Consider the following 6,000-nt stretch of genomic DNA (forward strand, 5'->3'; position numbering starts at 1 on the left):
ATTTTGAAAAGAGTTTGTGAATGTGCCACTTGAAAAAGTGGGCTCAAATGTACATCAATCAAACTATCCCAATTCAAGCAACATGCATTCATTCACAGGCATTCAAACAGTTTATCACTTTAAACACTTAGCCTTATGGTGAACATGCTTTGACATGGTAACAACCACACTTATGCGATATGCTAAAGCAAATAAAAGCTCACCTAGTACTCCAAGCCAAAAAAGATGACAGAGTTAGAAAAATGTGTGATCCTAACTATTCAATGTGACTAATGCAACACATGCAATATACAATTACTAGACTTCGCTACTATAGATGCAGTCTAAGCACGTCTCAAAGAAGTGTTTAACTAACAATACGAGTTAGAATAATGCGCCGAGCTCAATGTATGCAAGACAATGGATGCAACGCATGAGAGATACTAAACGAAATATAATGCCCTAAACTAACTATCATAAGCAGGTAAATAAAAGATAGAAAGACGTAGGGTTGGAAGACATACACATTATTGCAATTGTGCCCTTATGTAGACGTCCCCGAACGTCCCGGGAAGGAAATCCCGTTTTGTTCATTTGGGCTCACTACAGTTCGGGACTCAAATGTCACGGTCCTGTATCTAATCTCGCAGAGTGCAATGCAAGACCGGTGAATCATCAAAGAGTCCAAATTCGGCAAATCATTTTTGGAAACAGATTTTTTTGAAAGAAGTGCCAAACATGGACTACTTTGCCAGATACAGAGTCGCCACCTAAATATTTTATTTTTGGAGAATTTAGAAAACCCTGACTCGTTGCCTAAGGCCACGTGTCCGTCATCACCAAAGTTGTCTCGGCTCGGGAACTTGGGTACGATTGGGGAAGGTCACTTCATGAGCACCCCCTCTCGCCCGATCAAAGATCGGCCTCTACTAATCATGATATCGAGTTTTGAAATCATTATGTGCTCTTATTCTGATTATTAGCCTAGATTTACTATGTGATGCGTACAACATACAAGTATAGACCAGATCAACTGAATTGGAACAAAACATTTCATGTTTGTTTTTTAAAGCGGTTTGCTACTCGCAAGTAGGCTAAAAATGCAGATTTTGCCACCCTCGGGTGGGCTTAGAAAAGATGGTTTTGCCACTATCTAGTGGGCTTAAAACTCACAGTCAATGCATTATTCCAATTCAAATAATCCAACCTTCACCCACAGGCATTCAAGCAGTTATATCACATAAGCAATTAGCCTCATGGAAAGCATGCTATCATGGCAGTCACTTACACGCATGCAAGGATGCTAAAACATAAAACTTACCGAGTACTCCAAGCCAAAACAAAAACTATGTTAGAGATCCATGCATGATCCTGACTATACAGAAATGCCTAATGCAACACATGCAGGAATGCAACTACAGTAGGCTCGGCTATTCTAAAGATGGCATGTAAAATGCTACAACTAACAAGTATTCAACTCTGAATTGAAATACAATGCAGTTAGTATGATGCGCCGAGCCCAGTGCATGCATGACAGATGAATGAATGCAAACATGCTATCATAAGTATGCTAATTGAAACATGCCCTAATCTAACCATCATAAGCTGGTAAATAAAAGGGAGAAAGACGTGGGGTTGAAAGACATACATCAAACTCACGCACCCTTATTACAATTGTGCCCTCGCTCGGAGGATCCGAATAAATAATACAGTCCGAATAGATAACAGCTACAGCTAATTATTACACAACATTAACTAATTAACAAACTAGCTAAGTAAGCAATAATACTATCATACATGTGACTGCCTTGGCTCTGTTTTGGGTGACGATGGATGCATGCATGCTTGAGTCGCCTCGTTGGGAAATTCTATCGCGATGCCTCGTCTCGCCTTTGTTTGCAATTGATTTTAGAAATTTGCACAAGGCTCCAAGAGGCTGAAACTCCACCCTGGGAAGGTTGCCAACCAGCTATGGGCTTGGAAAACACTTGCCGACCACCCTTTGTGGTGGATACCAAAAAAGGTGGTCGGCCTACCAAAAAAACTGGTCGGTCGACCACTTTCTGCCCCTGGATCCTGGTTTTCTGCAACACAAAGCAAGAGAGAGACATGGCAAGGTATTTTCAACGAATGTGTGCACGACCACACTCCTTGTCCTTGCATAAGCTCAAGGGAGTGTAGACCTCGATCCTCGTGCCACCAATTACGTATCTCGATACATGATGGCTGAGGAGTCGAATTACACGACTCGATGTAAAATGAATGCATGTATAAACACAACAAGGCCTAGACTCCATCATGGTTAATCCGGAGTGTCGACAACCGGGAATTGAGACACGTTTTGTCACTTAGGGTACGGAACGTCCCTCGTTTCCCGTGCTTGGGCTAACTCCTATCCCAAACACAATGCAAATGAGATGACATACACAATGCGACTAACATGTAACCTAGCATACGCAATGCTATGGACTAAGATGGCATACACAATGCACGTGATGTAACATGGCATACACAACGCTCTAACATGCAACCTAGCATACGTAAAAGGCTATGGACTAAAATGGCATACACAATGCACGATGGACTTACACCAACATGAGTAGACCTCAGCCACACTCACATCAATGGCCATTAGATGAAAATGAGACAACCGAAATGCGTGCACACATGCACGAATACCAAGGACCGAACCTAAGGCATCAAATGCCACTCTGCCAAGGCATGGCAAGGGATGAAAGATGGCATGCAAACATGCAATTTCTAGCTCTGAAATGAGATGCTCAATGGTCCCGAATCACGGAAATATGGCACACAATGCGTGAAAGAGGCCCCAAAACTCAAAACTAGACAAATGCATTGAACCACAAGTATGCAGAGCAAGCATTATTTGGCCATGAGGCATGAAAACAGAGCCAAGGCAGTCCAAAATAAGCATAACATCAGTTCCAAGCATGGCCCAAAAGTGCTAACATGACGGGCTAAAACAACATGCAACCTAGGCTAGTAAGCATGGTTTACATGGCATGTATATGAAGCATAAGAGAGGTCACCAAACCAGCCCAAAACAGTAACATGGCATGTCAAATAAACCCTGAATAACCACTGAAATGCATCCAATGCATGCAAAAATGATGAGCTCCTTTGGAGGGCCATGCAAGGGGTTACTCAACACATACCACAAGAACACTTAACATGGCAAAACCAACTCTGAAAATCAATTATGATAGCCCTAAAACTCACCAAAAAGGCCCTAAAATGGGTCAAAGAAGCATGCAATGAAAGGTCCTTTTGAAAGGCCTTGAGGAGGATTGTTCCACACATGCATGAGGGACACAAAATATGGTCAAAGAGGCTCCGGACAGAGCTAAGGCAGACCTTGAAACTCACCAAATTGGGCCTAAAAAGTGACTTCACAACATGCAAGTAAGGGGCCTTTTGGAAGGCCAAAAGGGCCAACAAACAAGACAAGGTTTTAGCTCTCAAAAACACATCTAAGCCACTGAAAATCCACTGGATTTCAGTGGCTAAGAGGCCAAACCAAGGCCAATGCGAATGCTCTAATGCATAGCCCTAATCATGAGGAAATGAAGCATGCCAAGAGAAAGATGACCCCAAACAGAAAAATAACCTTAATCAAACTTCAAGAGGGGCTCAAAATAAGACTTTTTTTAGTTCATAGAAAATCTCAAAAATGCTTGCAAGTAAGGCTAAGATATCATGCAAAATAAGCCCTAAAAGAGAGATGAAGCATACAAGGATGTAGGAGACCTCGAACAGAAAAGTATCCTCAATCAAACTTCAAGAGGAGCTCAAAATAAGACACTTTACAGTTTATAACAAAACCCATATATGCTTGCAAATAGGGCTAAGCTATGGAGCAAGATAATGCAAGAGAAGGGGAAATGGAGACTTACCCTTGTAGCACAGCAATGTAGCAACTTCTGGACCAAGTTAGTGAACCTTCAACCCCTGAAAATTAGTCCCAAAGTGCTGGAATGGATGGTGGAGGTGGTAGGCTATGAGGTGTAGTGTAAATGACCAAGAACAAGGGTGTTTTGAGCTTGGATGAGAGAGATATGGGGAGTTGTTTGTATATGTCTCAGCTGGTTTTTTCTAACCCTTGCAAATGGAGGAGGAAGCTTGGTTTTATAGAGGAGAAGAGCTAAGGCTTCTTGGAGAAGCCTCAAGAGAGGGTCAAAGCTTCTCAAAGAAGCTTAACCAAAAGGGTCAAGCTTCTTGAGGAAGCTAGACCAAAAGGGTCAAGCTTCCTCAAGAAGCTTGACAAAAGAGTCAAGCCTCCCTAAGAAGCTAAGCAAGAGGGTCAAAACCAACTTAAGAAGACCAAACAAAGGGCTAAAATCTCAGACAGTGGGTCAAGTGCTACACAGCTGGCACAGCTGTATTGCACTCAGGAAGGCCAAAAAGCAAAAGGCTGGTGTAGACACCCCATTTTTGACCGCCTTTAAGACTTGGACGCGACTGATGGTTTTGAAAGATGCGCAGGGCAAAGGTTCAATTTCTTCGGCAAGGAGAGAGAGTCAAATCTCAACTTCATACCCCTTTTTGGACCAAAACAATCTTGATCAAAAGATTTTAAACCTTGAAACCCTCTCTTTCAAAAACGTTTTTGAAATAAAGTTTCTACGATGTCCCGATGCTCACATTTTGTTAAATGTCGCACTTTTCGGTAAACCGAGCGAGGAGAAAGTAGAAATGAATGAAGGAGAGATGAACTCTTTTGAAAAATCTTTCAAAACACCTTGTTTAGGGGTTTGGAGTTGAAGAAAAGAGGAGAGGAGAGAAGAAAACAAGGTTGGGAGAAGTTCGGCATGGATCCGGGTAGGACCGAATCTGCGCGGCTTCATGGAAATTGGCATAACTTTTTCCACATGAGGAATTTTAATGCAAGGTTTGCGCCATTGGAAAGCTAACTTCCGGGGCTTCAATTTGGACTTGAATGGCCACCATCAGACTTCCCAATCACCAGCCGGCCACCTTTCTTTCCGGCAGAACCATTTTTTGTTCTGAAAAGTAGCAGGCCGGCCAGAAAATCTAGCAGGCCGGCCACCTATTTGGTGAATGGCCTTTTTTGCCCTTTTGAGCTGGCCGGCCATGATCCTTGTCCCAAGTGCATTCCAGCCATGTATTTTGTTTTGCACTTCACCCATGTCCGAGGGTTTGGCCTTTTGGGGGAGAAACTTGAATTTGAAATTTCCCCCCTTTTTCTCCACTCCTTTGCCTATAAAACCAGCCCCTCCCCTTTAGTTTTAAGGGTTACAAAAATTGGTTCTAAGCCTCTTGCATTCAATCCCTCTTCCCTTCTATTCCAAACATCAAAACCCTTTTGTTCTTGGACCATTCCTACACCCTTTACTCTACAACCCATAGCACCCCTCCTCCTCACTCCATTCCAGCAGCTTGAAGGCCATTTCCAGAGCTTAAGAGTCCCCAAACTTGGTCCAAAGGCTGTCAAAGATTGGTTTTTCAAGGGTAAGTCTTCTTTTCCTCTTTTCTTGCTTTATTTTGATCTATATTCTAGCCCCTTGTGCTCGCATATTTGGACTCCGACCCTAAGTAAAAATAGTCTTATTTTAAGCTCTATTTCATGTTTTATTAAGGGCTTCTCCCTATTTGAGGCTTCTTTTTTACACTTTGTGTTAAAAACCTCTTTTAGGCCTCTTTCTTGCATAGTATTTTAGGCCTATTTGTAAACTGTTTAGAGCTTTGGTATAAACTGTGAGTTGCCTTATTTTGAGCCCCTCTTCAACTTTGTTGAAGGGATCTTTACTGTTTGGGACTTTCCTCTATCACTTGCCTCTTTATCCCTCTTTTGGCCCCTTTGTTTGCATGTTTTTTTACCTCCTTGTGCTTGTATTTTTGGGCTCCGACCCAAATTGCAAAGAGTCATATTTTGACCCCCTCTTCGTGTTTGATCAAGGGTCCTTTGCTGTTTGAGGCTCCCTTTTTGCTCTTTGTGTTTATACCTTCTTTTAGGCCTATTTTTGCATAGTGTTTTAAGGT

This window comes from Camellia sinensis, chromosome 11 (assembly GCF_055761805.1).
Source record: "Camellia sinensis isolate YWXY chromosome 11, ASM5576180v1, whole genome shotgun sequence".
In the NCBI taxonomy this organism is placed as follows: domain Eukaryota; kingdom Viridiplantae; phylum Streptophyta; class Magnoliopsida; order Ericales; family Theaceae; genus Camellia; species Camellia sinensis.